This window comes from Coregonus lavaretus, assembly GCF_964263955.1.
Source record: "Coregonus lavaretus genome assembly, contig: HAP1_SCAFFOLD_123, whole genome shotgun sequence".
Lineage (NCBI taxonomy): Eukaryota > Metazoa > Chordata > Actinopteri > Salmoniformes > Salmonidae > Coregonus > Coregonus lavaretus.
Window position 1 is genome coordinate 293,572 of NW_028165834.1, and position 20,631 is coordinate 314,202.

The window sequence follows — 20,631 nt, forward strand, 5'->3', positions numbered from 1 at the left end:
TGCTGCACCTCTTTGACAGTGGTTGGGGTTTGCCAATTACGCACAGCTGACACACGATCCACCTCCATTCTCACCGCTGACGCGGACAACCGATAACCCAAAAAGGAGACCGACTCCTGGAAAAACAGATATTTCTCTGCCTTGACATATAGGTCGTGCTCCAACAGCCTCCTCAATACACGACGCACCAGGGCTATATGCTCGGCTCGGGTAGACGAGTACACTAGAATGTCATCAATGTACACGACCACCCCTTGCCCCTGCATATCCCGGAAAATGTCATCTACGAAGGATTGGAAGACTGATGGAGCATTCATCAACCCATATGGCATGACGAGATACTCGAAATGACCTGACGTGGTACTAAACGCTGTTTTCCATTCATCGCCCTCCCTAATGCGCACCAAGTTATACGCGCTCCTGAGATCCAGTTTTGTGAAAAACCGCGCTCCATGCAATGACTCCGTCATGGTCGCAATCAGAGGGAGTGGATAACTGTATTTCACAGTAATCTGATTGAGACCACGGTAATCGATGCACGGGCGCAACCCTCCATCTTTTTTCTTCACAAAAAAGAAGCTCGAGGAGGCGGGAGAAGTGGAGGGCCGTATGTATCCTTGTCTCAAAGATTTGGCTATGTAAGTTTCCATAGCTTTTCTCTCCTCTTGAGACAAAGGATACACGTGGCTCCGTGGGAGCGCTGCTCCTGCCTGGAGATCAATCGCACAATCCCCCTGTCTATGAGGAGGCAACTGCGTCGCCCTAGCTTTACTAAACACGAGAGCTAAATACCCATATTCAGGCGGAATGTGCAGTGCGGGCACTTGGTTTGGACTTTCCACCGAAGTCGCCCCTACGGAAACACCCAGACATCGCCCCTCACACTGAGCAGACCACCCATCGAGAGCCCTCTGTTGCCACGAAATAGCAGGGTTATGGGTGCTTAACCAGGGAATTCCCAGCACCACCGGGTACGCAGGAGAGTCGATCAGATACAACTGTATAGTCTCCTCATGACCCCCCTGCGCACACATCCTAAGTGGCGCTGTGACTTCCCTAATCAACCCCGACCCCAACGGGCGGCTATCTAAAGCATGAACGGGAAAAGGCTTGTCAACAGGTAGGAGAGGGATCCCTAAATCTAAACAAAACTTCCGATCAACAAAATTCCCAGCTGCGCCTGAATCTACTAGCGCCTTATGCTGGGAATGAGGTGCAACCTGTGGAAAACAAACAGGTATACAAAAGTGCGCAACAGAGAGCTCTGGGTAAGTGGGGCGTCTACTCACCTGGGAAGGCTCCCCAGTGCGTGGCCTGTTGTCTCCTCCCTCTGGGAACCCTCCCCAGCACCTGGCCGCAGTGTGCCCTCCACAACCGCACTTGGTGCAGGGGACAGGCCCCCTCGGGCTCCTCCTCCTCCTTCCTCTAGCGCCAGCACCCCCGAGCTCCATAGGGCTCGGCTCGGAGGTGCCGGAGGGTGGAATGGACGGACCCCACTCGGGACGTCCACGGGTGGCCAGCAGGGTGTCCAGACGGATGGACATATCGACCAACTGGTCGAAGGTGAAATTGGTGTCCCTGCAGGCCAACTCACGTTGAACGTCCTCCCGTAGGCTACATCGAAAATGGTCGATGAGGGCCCGTTCATTCCACCCTGCGTCTGCCGCTAGAGTCCGGAACTCCAGCACGAACGCCTGTGCGCTCCTCCTCCCCTGTCTCAGGTGGACTAGACGGAATGGAAAATGGAATGAAGGGAAGAATGACATGTCTCTCTCATATCAAGGTGTGTGTGTGTGTGTGTGTTTGTGTGTTTGTGTGTTTGTGTGTGTGTGTGTGTGTGTGTGTGTGTGTGTGTGTGTGTGTGTGTGTGTGTGTGTGTGTGTGTGTGTGTGTGTTTGTGTGTGTGTGTGTGTGTGTGTGTGTGTGTGTGTGTGTGTGTGTGTGTAGCAAGACAGGGAGTGGTAGTAAAGGTTTCATTCTCAGAAAAAATGAAGGAATAGAAATATAAAGGGGGACGGCCATGGGAATGATTTAACAAAAGTGAGGAAGTGAGAAGAAAGTTATTGGGCAAACATACCAAAATTGGTCTAGTCTACTCCCTCTCACAATTTGACCGGATAAAATACTGATGCAGTCCATATAAGGGCACTTTCCGAGAACTGAGACATTACCTAGAAGATTCTAACTGGTACTAACACTGACACTTTGTTCATTCCAATCTCCCACTGTTGGTGAAATACAAAATGTGTTGATTTCTGCTCCATCCACACAAGTCAATCCCTGAAACATAGTGGCGAACAGTGACTAAAGGACCTAGGCCTTCAGAGGGACAAGAAATCTTCCAATACGTTGTATCAAACTCAAAAATCAAGAAAATAACAGAAAACATAGCATCACTTAAATCAGAAATCAGAAGATCATAAAACTGACAGTAAATATGACATTTTTATGGAAGATTATTGAGTCAGGGAGAGAGTTATTTTATCCAGATTCAGATTCAGATCAGATTGTTTAATAGTCACATTGCAGGTGTGATTGCAGGGTACAGTGAAAATCTTAGGCTTCGAGCTCCAACATGCAGAACTAGTGAAATAAAATAATGAAAAGGGTAGAAATAGAACTAAATTATATACATAATAACAACAATGGCATGCATGGTTAGATCATCTGTGAAGACAAGAGCTTCATGGAAAAGTGTTCAGTGTTTCACAAAGCAGGTATGAGAGAAGTATTCACAGACATTACATTTACATTTACATTTTAGTCATTTAGCAGACGCTCTTATCCAGAGCGACTTACAGGAGCAATTAGGGTTAAGTGCCTTGCTCAAGGGCACATTTACGTCATTTAGCAGACGCTCTTATCCAGAGCGACTTACAAATTGGTGCATTCACCCTATAGCCAGTGGGATAACCACTTTCCAATTATTATTTTTTTTATTTTATTTTTTTGGGGGGGGGGGGGGTAGAAGGACTACTTTATCCTATCCCAGGTATTCCTTAAAGAGGTGGGGTTTCAAATGTCTCCGGAAGGTGGTGAGTGACTCCGCTGTCCTGGCGTCGTGAGGGAGCTTGTTCCACCATTGGGGTGCCAGAGCAGCGAACAGTTTTGACTGGGCTGAGCGGGAACTATGCTTCCGCAGAGGAAGGGGAGCCAGCAGGCCAGAGGTGGATGAACGCAATGCCCTCGTTTGGGTGTAGGGACTGATCAGAGCCTGAAGGTACGGAGGTGCCGTTCCCCTCACTGCTCCATAGGCAAGCACCATGGTCTTGTAACGGATGCGAGCTTCAACTGGAAGCCAGTGGAGTGTGCGGAGGAGGGGGGTGACGTGAGAGAACTTGGGAAGGTTGAACACCAGATGGGCTGCGGCATTCTGGATGAGTTGTAGGGGTTTAATGGCACGGGCAGGGAGCCCAGCCAACAGCGAGTTGCAGTAATCCAGACGGGAGATGACAAGTGCCTGGATTAGGACCTGTGCCGCTTCCTGTGTAAGGCAGGGTCGTACTCTCCGAATGTTGTAGAGCATGAACCTGCAGGATCGGGTCACCGCCTTGATGTTAGCGGAGAACGACAGGGTGTTGTCCAGGGTCACGCCAAGGCTCTTCGCACTCTGGGAGGAGGACACAACGGAGTTGTCAACCGTGATGGCGAGATCATGGAACGGGCAGTCCTTCCCCGGGAGGAAGAGCAGCTCCGTCTTGCCAGGGTTCAGCTTGAGGTGGTGATCCGTCATCCATACTGATATGTCTGCCAGACATGCAGAGATGCGATTCGCCACCTGGTTATCAGAAGGGGGAAAGGAGAAGATTAGTTGTGTATCGTCAGCGTAGCAATGATAGGAGAGGCCATGTGAGGATATGACAGAGCCAAGTGACTTGGTGTATAGGGAGAAAAGGAGAGGGCCTAGAACTGAGCCCTGGGGGACACCAGTGGTGAGAGCACGTGGTGCGGAGACAGCTTCTCGCCACGCCACTTGGAAGGAGCGACCGGTCAGGTAGGACGCAATCCAGGAGTGAGCCGTGCCGGAGATGCCCAGCTCGGAGAGGGTGGAGAGGAGGATCTGATGGTTCACAGTATCAAAGGCAGCAGACAGGTCTAGAAGGACAAGAGCAGAGGAGAGAGACATAGTCCTTATTTGTGAGACAGAACTGATACCACATTGTGATACCACAGTAGATCTATCTTGCTTGTACGGATACTGTTTCCCTTTGTGCTCTGACTTTCCCCTTGTATTTATTGTTCCATTTCTCATTTATACTTCATAGACTTTATTTTATCCACAGGTGAGAGGAAAGAAAATGGAATGAAGGGGAGAATGACGTCTCTCTCATATCAAGGTGTGGACGTGTGGAGGGTTAAGGTTAGAATTAGGGTTAGAATTAGGTTTAGGGTTATGGTTAGACGCTAGGGTTAGTTTTAGGGTTAGGAGCTAGGGTTAGGTTTAGGGTTAGGGTTAAGGTTATTGTTAGGGTAAGGGTTAGAGATGGGGTTAGGTTTAGGGTCAGGGGTTAGGGAAATTAGGAGTTTGAATGGGACTGAATTGTGTCTTCCCACAAGGTTAGTTATACAAGACTGTGTGTGTATGTGTGTGTGTGTGTGTGTGTGTGTGTGTGTGTGTGTGTGTGTGTGTGTGTGTGTGTGTGTGTGTGTGTGTGTGTGTGTGTGTGTGTGTGTGTGTGTGTGTGTGTGTGTGTGTGTGTGTGTGTGTGTGTGTGTGTGTGCGTGCGTGCGTGCGTGTGTGTGTGTGTGTAGAAGAAGCGATACAGGGAGTGGGAGTAAAGGCGTTATTGTCAGAAATAATAAAGGAATAGAAACATAAAGAAGGAGGATGATTTAACAAAAGTGACTGAGGAAGTGAGAAGAGGTTATTGAGCAAACATACCAAGATTGGACTTCAAAATAATTGTATGGTCTTTATGGTGTAACTAAACTGATATGGATACTGTTTCTCTTCGTGCACTGACTTTCCCCTTGTATTTATTGTAATATTTCTCATTCATACTTCATAGACTTTATTTTATCCACAGGTGAGAGGAAAGAAAATGGAATGAAGGGGAGAATGACGTCTCTCTCATATCAAGGTGTGGACATGTGGAGGGTTAAGGTTAGAATTAGGGTTAGAATTAGGTTTAGGGTTATGGTTAGGCGCTAGGGTTAGTTTTAGGGTTAGGAGCTAGGGTTAGGTTTAGGGTTAGGGTTAAGGTTATTGTTAGGGTAAGGGTTAGAGATAGGGTTAGGTTTAGGGTCAGGGGTTAGGGAAATTAGGAGTTTGAATGGGACTGAATTGTGTCTTCCCACAAGGTTAGTTATACAAGACTGTGTGTGTATGTGTGTGTGTGTGTGTGTGTGTGTGTGTGTGTGTGTGTGTGTGTGTGTGTGTGTGTGTGTGTGTGTGTGTGTGTGTGTGTGTGTGTGTGTGTGTGTGTGTGTGTGCGTGCGTGCGTGCGTGTGTGTGTGTGTGTGTAGAAGAAGCGATACAGGGAGTGGGAGTAAAGGCGTTATTGTCAGAAATAATAAAGGAATAGAAACATAAAGAAGGAGGATGATTTAACAAAAGTGACTGAGGAAGTGAGAAGAGGTTATTGAGCAAACATACCAAGATTGGACTTCCAAATAATTGTATGGTCTTTATGGTGTAACTAAACTGATATGGATACTGTTTCTCTTCGTGCACTGACTTTCCTCTTGTATTTATTGTAATATTTCTCATTCATACTTTATAGACTTTATTTTATCCACAGGTGAGAGGAAAGAAGATGGAATAAGGGGAGAGAGAGGGACATAAGCACCACAGGAGGCTGGTGAGAGGAGGACGGCTCATAATAATGGCTGGAATGGAGTAAATGGAATGGTATCAAACACATGGAAACCATGTGTTTGATGTCTTTGATATACTCATAGAAAAAAGGTGCTATCTAGAACCTTAAAGGGTTCTTCAGCTGTCCCCATAGTAGAACCCTTTGAAGAACTAGTTTTGGTTCCAAGTAAAACCCTTTTGGTTTCAGGTAGAAGCCTTTCCACAGAGGGTTCTACACGGAACCAAAATGGTTCTACCTGAAACCAAAAATGGTTCTACCTGGAACCAAAAAGGTTTCTCCTATTGGGACAGCTGAAGAACCCTTTTGGAAAAAAATTTCTAAAAGTGTACCATTCCATTTATGTCGTTCCAGCCATTACAATGAGCCCATCCTCCTCAATCAAGGTGTCACAAGCCGCCGTTGATAAGGAGCCAGAGAGGCCACACTGCCCATCTCCGGCATTGAGGCAGGCATGTGTGTCCCTGATAGCATCAACATTTTTTAAAGTAATTTTTTCTTGTAGAATATTTGTAGATTTTTTTTAGGGGGTAGATCAGCTTTAATATTGCACATAGATTTTAACTTCCATCAATGTTATTGTCTGCATCACTTCCAATCCCCCATATGGTTTTTTTCCGCAAATATATATATATTGTGAGGGAAAAAAATATTTGATCCCCTGCTGATTTTGTACGTTTGCCCACTGACAAAGACATGATCAGTCTATAATTTTAATGGTAGGTTTATTTGAACAGTGAGAGACAGAATAACAACAAAAAAATCCAGAAAAACGCATGTCAAAAATGTTATAAATTGATTAGCATTTTAATGAGGGAAATAAGTATTTGACCCCTCTGCAAAACATGACTTAGTACTTGGTGGCAAAACCCTTGTTGGCAATCACAGAGGTCAGACGTTTCTTGTAGTTGGCCACCAGGTTTGCACACATCTCAGGAGGGATTTTGTTCCACTCCTCTTTGCAGATCTTCTCCAAGTCATTAAGGTTTTGAGGCTGACGTTTGGCATCTCGAACCTTCAGCTCCCTCCACAGATTTTCTATGGGATTAAGGTCTGGAGACTGGCTAGGCCACTCCAGGACCTTAATGTGCTTCTTCTTGAGCCACTAATTTGTTGCCTTGGCCCAGTGTTTTGGGTAATTGTCATGCTGGAATACCCATCCACGACCCATTTTCAATGCCCTGGCTGAGGGAAGGAGGTTCTCACCCAAGATTTGACGGTACATGGCCCCGTCCATCGTCCCTTTGATGCGGTGAAGTTGTCCTGTCCCCTTAGCAGAAAACCCCCCCCAAAGCATAATGTTTCCACCTCCATGTTTGACGGTGGGGATGGTGTTCTTGGGGTCATAGGCAGCATTCCTCCTCCAAACACGGCGAGTTGAGTTGATGCCAAAGAGCTCGATTTTGGTCTCATCTGACCACAACACTTTCACCCAGTTCTCCTCTGAATCATTCAGATGTTCATTGGCAAACTTCAGACGGGCCTGTATATGTGCTTTCTTGAGCAGGGGGACCTTGCGGGCGCTGCAGGATTTCAGTCCTTCACGGCTTAGTGTGGTCCCAGCTGCCTTGAGATCATTGACAAGATCCTCCCGTGTAGTTCTGGGCTGATTCCTCACCGTTCTCATGATCATTGCAACTCCACGAGGTGAGATCTTGCATGGAGCCCCAGGCCGAGGGAGATTGACAGTTATTTTGTGTTTATTCCATTTGCGAATAATCGCACCAACTGTTGTCACCTTCTCACCAAGCTGCTTGGCGATGGTCTTGTAGCCCATTCCATCCTTGTTTAGGTCTACAATCTTGTCCCTGACATCCTTGGAGAGCTCTTTGGTCTTGGCCATGGTGGAGAGTTTGGAATCTGATTGATTGATTGCTTCTGTGGACAGGTGTCTTTTATACAGGTAACAAGCTGAGATTAGGAGCACTCCCTTTAAGAGTGTGCTCCTAATTTCAGCTCGTTACCTGTATAAAAGACACCTGGGAGCCAGAAATCTTTCTGATTGAGAGGGGTCAAATACTTATTTCCCTCATTAAAATGCAAATCAATTTATAACATTTTTGACATGCGTTTTTCTGGATTTTTTGTTGTTATTCTGTCTCTCACTGTTAAAATAAACCTAACATTAAAATTATAGACTGAACATGTCTTTGTCAGTGGGCAAACGTCCAAAATCAGCAGGGGATCAAATACTTTTTCCCTCACTGTACCTCACCAGTCAAAAGTTTGGACACACCTACTCATTCAACGGTTTTTCTTTATTTTTACATTGTAGAATAATAGTGAAGACATCAAAACTATGAAATAACACATATGGAATCATGTAGTAACCAAAAAAGTGTTAAACAAATCAAAATACATTTTATATTTGAGATTCTTCAAATAGCCACCCTTTGCCTTGATGATAGCTTTGCACAGTCTTGGCATTCTCTCAACCAGCTTCATGAGGTAGTCACCTGGAATGCATTTCAATTAACAGTTAAAAGTTAATTTGTGGAATTTCTTTCCTTCTTAATGCGTTTGAGCCAATCAGTTCTGTTGTGACAAGGTAAGGGGGTATACAGAAGATAGCCCTATTTGGTAAAATACTAAGTCAATATTATGGCTAGAACAACTCAAAAAAGCAAAGAGAAACAACAGTCCGTCATTACTTTAAGACATGAAGGTCAGTCAATCCGAATAATTTCAAGAACATTAAAAGTTTCTTCAAGTGTTGTCGCAAAAACCATCAAGCGCTATGATGACACTGGCTCTCATGAGGAACGTCACAGGAATGGAAGACCCAGAGTTACCTCTGCTGCAGAGGATAAGTTAATTAGAGTAACCAGCCTCAGAAATTGCAGCCTAAATAAATACTTCACAGAGTTCAAGTCACAGACACATCTCAACTTCAACTGTTCAGAGGAGACTGTGTGAATCAGGCTTTCATGGTCGAATTGCTGCAAAGAAACCACTACTAAAGGACACCAATAAGAAGAACAGACCTGCTTGGGCCAAGAAACACAAGCAATGGACATTTGGTGTTTGCCAAAAGCCATGTGGGAGACTCCCCAAACATATGGAAGAAGGTACTCTGGTCAGATGAGACCAAAATTGAGCTTTTTGGCCATCAAGGAAAAAACTATGTCTGGCGCAAACCCAACACCTCTCATCAAGCCGAGAACACCATCCCCACAGTGAAGCATGGTGGTGGCAGCATCATGCTGTTGGGATGTTTTTCCATCGGCAGGGACTGGGAAACTGGTCAGAATTGAAGGAATGATGGATGGCGCTAAATGCAGGGAAATTCTTGAGGGAAACCTGTTTCAGTCTTCCAGAGATTTGAGACTGGGACGGAGGTTCACCTTCCAGCAGGACAATGACCCTAAGCATACTGCTAAAGCCACACTCGAGTGGTTTAAGGGGAAACATGTAAATGTCTTGGAATGGCCTAGTCAAAGCCCAGACCTCAATCCAATTGAGAATCTGTGGTATGACTTAAAGATTGCTGTACACCAGCGGAACCCATCCAACTTGAAGGAGCTGGAGCAGTTTTGCCTTGAAGAATGGGCAAATATCCCAGTGGCTAGATGTGCCAACCGCGATCGATAAAAGATAGTACTGTGCAGTCATCTTCATCGACCCGGCCAAGGCTTTCGACTCTGTCAATCACCGCTTTCTTATTGGCAGACTAAATAGCCTTGGTTTCTCAAATGACTGCCTCGCCTGGTTCACCAACTACTTCTCAGACAGAGTTCAATGTGTCAAATCGGAGGGCCTGTTGTCTGGACCTCTGGCAGTCTCTATGGGGGTGCCACAGGGTTCAATTCTCAGGCCGACTCTATTCTCTGTGTATATCAATAATGTCGCTCTTGCTGCTGGTGACTCTCAGATCCAGCTCTACGCAGACGACACCATTTTGTATACATCTGTCTCTTCATTGGACACTGTGTTAACAAACCTCCAAACGAGCTTCAATGCCATACAGCATTCCTTCCGTAGCCTCCAACTGCTCTTAAACGCTAGTAAAACTAAATGCATGCTCTTCAATCGAACGCTGCTTGCACCCGCCCGCCCGACTAGAATCACTACTCTCTGCGGGTCTGACTTAGAATATGTGGACAACTACAAATACCTTGGTGTCTGGTTAGACCGTAAACTCTCCTTTCAGACTCACATTAAGCATCTCCAATCCAAAGTTACATCTAGAATTGGCTTCCTATTTCACAACAACGCCTCCTTCACTCATGCTGCCAAACATGCCCTCGTAAAACTGACTATCCTACCGATCCTTGACTTTGGCGATGTCATTTACAAAATAGCCTCCAACACTCTACTCAGCAAATTGGATGTAGTCTATCACAGTGCCATCCGTTTTGTCACCAAAGCCCCATATACTACCCACCATTGTGACCTGTACGCTCTCGTTGGCTGGCCCTCACTACATATTCGTCCCAAACCCACTGGCTCCAGGTCATCTATAAATCACTGCTAGGCAAATCCCTGCCTTATCTTAGCTCATTGGTCACCATAGCAACACCCACCCGTAGTATGTGCTCCAGCAGGTATATCTCACTGGTCATCCCCAAAGCCAACACCTCCTTTGGCCGCCATTCCTTCCAGTTCTCTGCTGCCAATGACTGGAACGAACTGCATAAATCTCTGAAGCTGGAGACTCTTATCTCCCTCACTAACTTTAAGCATCAGTTGTCAGAGCAGCTTACCGATCACTGCACCTGTACACAGCCCTTCTGTAATTAGCCCACCCAACTACCTCATCCCCATATTGTTATTTATTTTGCTCATTTGCACCCCAGTATCTCTATTTGCACATCATCTTCTGTACATCCATCATTCCAGTGTTAATACTAAATTGTAATTATTTTGCACTATGGCCTATTTATTGCCTTACCTCCATAACTTACTACATTTGCACACACTGTATATAGATTTTCTATTGTGTTATTGACTGTACGTTTGTTTATCCCATATTTAACTCTGTGTTGTTGTTGTTGTTTTTATCGCACTGCTTTGCTTTATCTTGGCCAGGTCGCAGTTGTAAATGAGAACTTGTTATCAACTGGCTTACCTGGTTAAATAAAGGTGAAATAAATAAAAGCTTATAGAGACATACCCCAAGAGACTTGCAGCTGTAATTGCTGCAAAAGGTGGCTCTACAAAGTATTGACTTTGGGTGGGTGAATAGTTATGCACGCTCAAGTTTTCCAGTTTTTTTGTCTTATTTCTTGTTTGTTTCACAATAAAAACTATTTTGCATCTTCAAAGTGGTAGGCATGTTGTGTAAATCAAATGATACAACCCCCCCAAAAATCCATTTTAAATCCAGGTTGTAAGGCAACAAAATAGGAAAAATGCCAAGGGGGGTGAATACTTTCGCAAGACACTGTATACTTATTATGGACACAGTATGCTTTACACTAGTTATCTTGTTGTTATTAGTTGTTGTTTGTTGTTATTAGTCCCATCCTTCAGCTCCATTCAACACCTCCCATCTATCTCTTAACACCATCCATATTGGATTTCTATTTGCCATATATTTTTCAACTGTACTGAGATGTTTCACACAAGTTCTGAACCCTTCTATTCTCATTGTTTCTACAGATTGTAAATTGAAAATAAACATTTTTGCTAAAAGTATTATTATATTATTGATTGATTGACTATGACTTTTGAGATCACCCAGTAGTGCTATCTGCAGGGTTAGCTCCATGTAAATATTGCAATCCTTCAGCCATTCCTGGACCAGTGACCAAAAACAAGCTAAAAATGGACAGTACCAAAACAAATGATCTAATGATTCTGTCTCTTCGCAGCTAAATCTGCAGAGCTGGGAAGATTGTATCCCCCATATGAATAACATTCTATTGGTAGCAAGAATTTTGTATAACAATTTAAATTGAAAAATTATACGTTTTGAATTCGGGACAATCTTACTAATTTGTTAGAGAACCAGTTCGGATTTAAGTATAACTTTTGTATGACTGAAGCTTTTAGTGATAGGTCTAATGCTTTAATATTTAATCATTTCTGTCCTCCAAATTCATATTTATTATATAAATAGGCCCGTTTAATTTTGTCTGGCTTGCCGTTCCAAATAAAACCGAATATTTTTTTCACATATAATTTCAAAATCTGTTCGCTAGGCATAGGCAAGACCATAAGCAAATAGGTAAACTGGAATAATACTAAAGAGTTAATCACGGTGGTTTTTCCACAAATAGACAGGTATTTACCTTTCCAAGGTAGCAAAATCGTATCTATTTTTGCTAACTTTCTATTAAAATGTATTGGAGTGAGATCATTTATTTCATTTGGGATATGTATTCCGAGTTTATCCACATCACCATCAGACCATTTTATTGGTAAACTACATGGTCATGTACATTTTTTATTTTTTAGTGATCCAATACGTAATATAGTACATTTATCATAATTTGGTTGTAATCCAGAGAGGTTAGAAAATGTATCTAGATCCTCTATGAGACCGTGGAGGGATTAATGTTGTGGAAAAACCTGTCTGATTAGAATGAACAATGTCCGACAATAGCTTTTTCATTCTATGCGCTATACATTTTGCTAGAATCTTTGCATCACTACACTGAAGTGAAAGGGGCCTCCAATTTTTAAATGAACTGGATATTTATATTTCCCACTTGTATCCTGTTTCAGTAATAATGAAATCAGACCTTCTTCTTGAGTGTCTGATAATCTACCATTTACATAGGAGTGGTAAAAACATGCTAATAACGGTCCTCTGAGTATATCAAAAAAGGTTTGGTATACCTCGACTGGTACACCATCCAACCCTGGAGTTTTCCCGGACTTAAATTCTTTAATTGCATCCAGAAGTTCCTCCTCTGTAACTTCACCTTCACATGAAGTGTTTGTGGGCTCTGATTACTACCACTACGAGACCCCCAGGCTCCTAGCTTTCAGCATGATCCGCCCAGAGCCTAACAAGATTACCCCAGACATGATGGGCTGTGTGGAATAAGAGTCAGAGTGTGTGCGATCTCTGTTCGATAAATAACAACTGTGAACATCTGTACTCAATGGACAACATGGTGTCTTATTAGAAATTTTGCCAAACCTGCTGTCAAAACATATAATCACGCGTTAACTCAAATACCACAACAGACAAGTCAATCCAACAATGTTTTTTTTTTACCTCTACGGGATCGGTGTCCCGTATACGGGACGGATGAGCTAACGTGTGCTTATGTGATTAGCATGACTGTTGTAAGGATATAGACATGTCTTATATGGGCAGAAAGCTTATATTCTTGTTAATCCAACTGCACTGTCCAATTTACAGTGAAGAAATACCATTGCTATTGTTTGAGGAGAGTGCACAACAACAAAAAATGTATCACGGTTTGATACATTCACCTCTGAAGGTAAATAATGTACTTACATTCAGTAATCTTGCTCTGATTTGTCATCCTAAGTGTCCCAGAGATAAAATGTAGCATAGTTTTGTTTGATAAAATCCATTTTTATATTCAAATGTAGGAACTGGGTTCTACAGTTTGAACCCCTGCTGTCTCTGGCTCCACACCCACCCCGCCCGGCCATCTAAATGTGTGAAAGTTAGTGTATAAGCTAATGATCCATCATGTATGACATTCCTGGGAGTGTGTAAACTTACATTTTGTATTACCATATCATTTTGTATGTTCTCTATAGTTATGTACTTGAAAATGTATCAATTGACCAACTACAAAATAGTCCAGTATTACAATGCTTCACTGGATCAATCTGAAATGTTGCACACATACTGCTGCCATCTAGTGGCCAAAATCTAAATTGCGCCTAAACTGCAATAATATAATGTGGCCTTTCTCATGCATTTCAAAGATGATGGAACAAAAAAAAATTCTAGAAAACGAATGTTTTTTTGTTTGCATTATCTTTTACCAGATCTAATGTGTTATATTCTCCTATATCAATTTCACATTTCCACAAACTTCAAAGTGTTTCCTTTCAAATGGTATCAAGAATATACATTTCCTTGCTTCAGGTCCTGAGCTACAGGCAGTTAGATTTGGGTATGTCATTTTAGGCGAAAATGTAAAAGGGTCTGATCCTTAAGAGGTTAAAGGTTCAAATAATACTTTATTATCACATTTTATGCTGAACATTTTGTATGACAGATATTAATTAAAAATATACAAATCAACTGAAATAGTGTGATTATATTGCATTCATTTGTTAGATAAATGAGATCAAGTAACAAAATCAAGAAAATCTATGACAAGGAAAGAGTAAGTATTACAAGTATATGTGATCATGAATTGGCTTATTAAATTTCCTATTACACATTTAAGCATATATTACAAATATAAGCATTTCCTAACCTCTAAAAGTCTAAGCCGTTGGGGGGGGGGGTTGGGTAAAATAAAATATTGAATTTGCCCTCTACTATCATAGCCCATAGAAACGCATTGAATAACACACTCAGAAATGGCAAAAAAGACAGTCCAAAATTAAATCATACGGAATAAGATTTTGAAGTGTCTGTCCAATATCTAGGAGAGAGTCCTGTGTCTTTCCATAGAGGGGTCATAATAGTTTTTAGGCCAAACTGTTTGGACGCTACGGACATTTTCATGAGAACACTGATTTTCGGGATGTCTCATGGTCTGACAAACACAGCTGTAGCTTGGCCACCTTCCACCACAGATGCGGAAGGCAGACTTAGGCGGTTTCAAACATGGTCTCAGAGCATTTCGTATTATTCTGTACGTAAATCCGAGACACTCCATTTAGTATGGTATATTACGTTTGGCATGGTTACATAAGACAGATGGGTGGACATATAACGCAAACGTCTAGCAACCCAAAGGTTGCGAGATCGAATCTCATCACGGACAACTTTAGCCTTTTAGCAACTTTTCAACTACATACTACCTTTTAGCTACTTTGTAACTACTTACCTTGTTAGCTAACCCTTCCCCTAACCCAAACCCTTACCTTAACCCTTTAACCTAACTCCTAAACTTAACCCTAACATTAACCCTTACCTCTAATTCTATCCCCAAGCCTAGCTAACATTAGCGAGCTAGATAACATTAGCAAGCTAGCTAACATTAACCACCTCGCCACCTAGCTAAATTTCACAACATATATTATGTTTTGCAAATCTGTGACATATTGTACGTTTTGCATTAATAAAATAATACATACCATACAAAACTTAACATATCATACTAAATTTAGTGTCTCAGATATACATACAGAATAATACGAAAGGCTCTGTGACCAGGTTGTCGGATGCATTGGATTGAGAAGCAGCCCATGCAAAAAAACGGATATCTCAAGCTTAAACTGACTTTGATGTTGTTTTTTAAATGTTAGGTAGATTGACGCATGGGTGTGTCAAATCTGTAAGGATTTCTTAAAGATGGACTCCAGGATGCTAAGCACAGCAAAATTGTAACATACTGTATAGTACGAATTAGAATCGTAACATATGATACGAATAGGTTAAAAAAACTTTTCATGGCGTAATACACAAAAAACAGGGACCACTTTTGGCTCGTGAGCACCACTTTCAAAACTACTGGCTGAAATGATACAAAAGTTTGAGAGTGCATATTTAATATTCTCATGTAGCTGTAAAGAAAAGGTTCAGAGTGTGATGGTTGTTTCAAATCAGGGTGTCACAATCACAGAGCCTCCACTCCAGAGAGGATTGGATTTTCCTCTGCAGGGCTGTCCTTGGTCTCTAAAGCCAGCCGTAGTTGCTGCCAGAAGACCCCAGTGTGCTCCCCAGCTCTGGGCCAGCTCAGGTAGGTGCGTCTCTTCACCAGCTTCCTCATCTGGTGGTAGGGTGACAGCTGGTGGGGAGGGATCTCCTCCAGGAACACCAGAATCAGGATGTCCTTCTGCTCATCAAAGAGCCGGAAGCTGGCCACCTGGATCTCCTGGGAGCACCACTCACTCAAAAGGTAGTGGCGGCTGATCACACAGATGGTCTTGCGGCTTCCGTAGATGCCATCCATAATATTGTCTATGATGGGTTTGCCTGGCTGGAAGTCCCGGTGGTGGAGACACAGCTTCCAGCCCTGCTCTCCCTCCAGCTCTGGCAGCAGCTCCCTCAGGACCCAGGGTTCATCGTGGGCGTTGTAGGAGATGAAGGCATCGTACTGACAGCCATGAGGCATGCGCTTATTCCTTTGCCTCGTGTGATAGAGGAAAGCGAGGAAGAGGTAATAGCCGTAAATTACCTGCCATTTCAGGAAGTGGTAGGCAAAGGATGTTACCAGGGTGAGGAGGACCAGAGAAGTGGTAGAGATGTAGTAGTAAAGTCCTAAGTGTACTGTACAGAACTGAAGCTCAAGGTCCAACAGCTTGGTGTCCTTTAGCTCGGCAGGATAGATGCAGGTAAATTCTCCTGCGCCAACAACTTGTGTTTGGTTGTCGCTCTCCATCCACTCGACGAACCAAGCATCACTGCAGCCACAGGTGAAAGCATTATCTTGCATGTCCAGGTATGTCAAGGCAGGGAGAGAACGCAACACTGTCTCATTGACTACTGTTATGTCGTTCTTGCTCACCTGCAATAAAGTGACTCTACTGAGGTGTGCTCCTATGAGGAAATCTAAGGACTGAAGTCGTGCTTTGGACAGGTACAGTCTGTTGAGCCGTGGGGTTTGGTGAAACAGCTTTGGAGTGAGGGCTGTGAACTAATTCCTACTGATATCAAGGAAACACAGCCGGGGTGTGTGAATAAATGTGTTTGGGTGCAGCTCCTTAATATTAAGATTCCCTGCCTGGAATACCAATAAAGATTTCAGACCTTCAAGAAAGTTGATAGGTAGATGAGACAGTCCCTTGTGACGCTGACTATGGATCTGCAGGTTCTCCAGAGATGCCAGATGAGAGAAGGGTGGAGGGTTTAATTTATCATCATTTACATATGTGATGTAATTACAGGATATATCAAGAGTTCTTAAGTATGGAAGTCCAGTGAGCACAGTATTTCTTATGTCTATTTGAGTGATCTTATTTGAGCCCAGGTGAAGTTCTGTAAGGTTGACCAATCCCTCAAAAGCTCCATCTTCAATACTAGCAATCTGATTGTCAAATAAAAACAGATTGTTGAGTGATAGTAAGCTTTTAAACTCTCCTGTTCTGACAGAGCTCAGTTTATTGCCTGCCAACATCAAAGTCTCAAGTTTGAGTAAACCATTCATGAAGGCATCATTCAAGGTCAGGATTTTGTTTGATCCCAGTTTAAGGATCCTTAATTCTTTCAAATCCTGGAAAACACATCCCGGAAGGTTGGGGATTTGATTGTGGAAAAGAAAGAGTTGTGTGAGTCCTGTAAGATTGGAGAAATCTGAGCAGCCTAGTTTATGGATGATATTGAAGCTGAGATCCAGGATCTTCAGTGTAGGGAGATTTCTTGTGGCCTTTGGCACAGAAGAAAGCCTGTTGTGGCCCAGTTTCAAAGTACTTATCTGCTCTATTGATCTGAATGAAAAGTCAGTCAGCTGAATAATATTAGTATTTGATATGTCCACTTCTGTCATGTGTTTACATGACTGCAGAAATTCCTCAGAGAGATTACCTATGTTGTTATATTCCAGTCGGAGCACGCTGAGTGTAGGTATATGGCAGGCAATATCAGTGAGAGCCTTGACCTTGAGCCTTGAGCCTTTTTTGAGGTCTTGCAATCTCAGATGGACTAATGAGGAGTTGACAGTCTGCAGCACCATACCCATCTTCTCGAAAGACATCTCAATGCCGCTCAAGTTGAGACGTTTGACGTTGCTCAGAAAAGACCTGTCCAGCAAATCCCATTCCATGCGTCCAAGTTGGCCACAGTAGGCGATGTCTAACACCTCAAGGTAAGGAAGAATATCTGCCGTGACACTGACGATTTCCAATGGATTACGGGATAAATCCAACACTCTCAGCTTTATAGACGTGTTTGATATTTCCTGTGACTGGAAAGAGGTGAATATGTTGCTCCCGATGTACAACTCCTGTAAGTGTGGTAATTGTACGATGGGCTGAACTTCCGTCATATTATAAAGGTTGTTCTTGGTTAAATTCACTGTCTTCAAACTGGAGAGAGGCACAAAGGATGAAGAGCTGATGGTTGCAATGAGGTTGTTGTCCAGATGTAGCAGGGAGAGGTTGGCCAGGTCTTGAAACAAATGGTCTGACAGGGTTGTGAGTCTGTTATGAGCCAGACCCAGCTCCTGAAGAGCCTCTAGGTGTCCAAGAGCCCCATCATCCACTTGAGAAATCTGGTTTCTGGACATGTTTAGAATTTTTAGGTTTGATAGGCTTTTAAAATCAAACTTTTTGATCTTGGAAATCTTATTCATTGCCAAGTCTAAATTGTTTACTTTCCGCGGAATATCTATAGGTATGACTTCAAGATTCCTGTTATAACAGAGTACTTTCATGTTAGAGGGGTCACTGAGATTACCCCGGATTGTGCAGTTTTTCAGGAAGTACCCACATACTGGATCAGCAAGAACCCAGCAATACAGCAGGAAACAAAGAAAGACTCTCAGCTGAGAGAATGTAGACCCACTTCGTTTTCCTGGCATGGTTATCTTGAGTGTCATTATGAGGGGCTTGACATCTACTTCAGATCTAGAGAGAATAACAAAGACAAATACAGTGACTAACTGTTACATGATTTGGCGGCTGGAAATACAGTGCCTGATCGAACATCTCTGGAGAGACCTGAAAATAGCTGTGCAGCAACGCACCCAATCCAACATGACAGAACTTGAGAGGATCTGCAGAGAAGAATGGAAGAAACTCCCCAAATACAAGTGTGCCAAGCTTGTAGCGTTACACCGAAGAAGACTCGAGGCTGTAATCGCTGCCAAAAGGTGCTTCAACAAAGTACTGTGTAAAGGGTCTGAATACTTATGTAAATGTTATATTTCAGTTTTTATTTTTAATAAATTAGCAAAATTGAGGGAATAAAAAAAGAAAATCTATTTTAGAATAAGGCTGTAACCTAACAAAATGTGGAAAAAGTCAAGGGGTCTGAATACTTTCTGAAGGCACTGTATAACATAAATACAAAATCTAATGAAATTGCAATTACACTGATAGCTGTTGGTATTATGGTCCTCAAAATCACTGACAGATTATTAATTGTAGGTCATCCAAGTTATCAACATAACTCACAAAAAGTTTGTTTTAATGATAAAGACAAACTAGACCAGAGAGGAAAATTTTTGAAGAGCACTAGTAAATTAGAAATGAGTAGATCAGTGTAAAAACATTGACTGAATAAGAAAGAAAACTGCAAATATATTGTTTAATATTTTTTAGGAGATAGACTAGCAAAAGCCAATGAAAAACATAGCTAAAATATACACAAAGTATTTTTACTCACAATTGTCAGAGGAAGAGAGTCACAGTGAGCGCTAGTGCAGCATAGGACTGTGATCACCTGAGATCCGGTTCTTCCACCCTGCTCCAAAAAGCACTTCCCTGGCATTTTACTTCACTATATTAACCCTTTGTTCAAAATATATCTTGGTATTTGTCCAGGACTGTCTAGATTGATTTCTGACACACAGCTGCAACACAAAGTGAAAAGTAAACTGACTGGGTTGACTAGACACACAGTTGATTAAATAAAAGGGGCAGAAAAGAAGAAGTGAGAGAGAGGGTGGGGGGGAGTGTCATTCTCATATAAAAATGGAGGAATATAAACATAAAGGGGGATGGCCAGGGGGGTGATTTAACAAAAGTGAAGGAGGAAGCGAGAAGAAAGTTATTGAGGAAACAGTGAAAATGATAAGTCTGGCCATAATGTGTGGCCTAAATCTCAGGTTAGAATTCAGTGCATTTCTTTGTAAGATTATTGAGTGAGGGAGTTATTTTATGGCATGCATGGTAAAAGGTTAATGGAAAGGTGTTCAGTGTTTCACAAAGCAGGTATGAGAGAAGTATTCAGACATCATAGACACAGAAGACATCCCACTGGGAACACACTGGTTGAATCAACATTGTTTCCACATCATTGTAATGAAATTAAGTTGAACTATCGTGGAATAGATGTTGAGTAAAGGCAGGATCAATTACCCAAACACACAAAGAGTGGTCGAAGTCAGTCGTGTCCCTCAGCACTTCTGTCACTGATTCACCCCATTACCTCATCACTACAGATCACCTTCATATCAGTCAGGTATCCATTTGAGCTGCTCTATTTGGCTGTGTATAATACAGGATCATTATTGGTCTATGTACCCAGAGGGTGGAGTTATGATGTGCAGTGTATTATCTCATTCCCCATGTCTATGACCTGTCTCATGTCTCATAAGAATGAGGACATTATGGTTTATGATGAATAACATCTTCCTTCTCTTCCTTCCTTATCTGTGCAGGCTCCATGATGTAATGATGGCAGGTGAGTCTAAAATCCATATTCATTTAACAGCCTGTCAAAATGCAGGACCTCACAACTCATTGACTGATCCAGGCATGCTAGACAAGGCAAACAACTACATCATCAAGGTGGGTCAAAGGTTACAGAATGTAGGGGAAGACAGAGACTTCACTTACAATAAAAACAAATAAAAAATGCTTGACTCACTACAGTACCCCTAGCTACAGTATACCCCTACCTACTGCACATCAACTCGGTACTGGTAGTCCCTGTATAACCATGTTATTTTTACTCTTTATTGTTATTCACTGTGTATTTATTCCTTGTGTCACTTTAACTCTGCATTGTTGGAAAAAGACCCGTAAGTAAGCATTTCACTGTTAGTCTACACTTGTTGTTTACAAAGCATGTGACAAATACATATTTATTTGATTTGAGTAT

At 42.6% G+C, this 20,631-nt stretch overlaps 1 pseudogene across 1 annotated transcript; it reads right to left on the reverse strand.

The window, feature by feature from the left end:
- Positions 1 to 15,087: 15,087 nt before the first annotated feature.
- On the reverse strand, positions 15,088 to 18,091 carry LOC311115386 (toll-like receptor 13; annotated as a pseudogene). Its single transcript has 2 exons — positions 17,465 to 18,091; positions 15,088 to 16,894 (listed from the first exon to the last, which is right to left on the reverse strand). The product of its transcript is annotated as a toll-like receptor 13 (transcript).
- Positions 18,092 to 20,631: the final 2,540 nt, after the last annotated feature.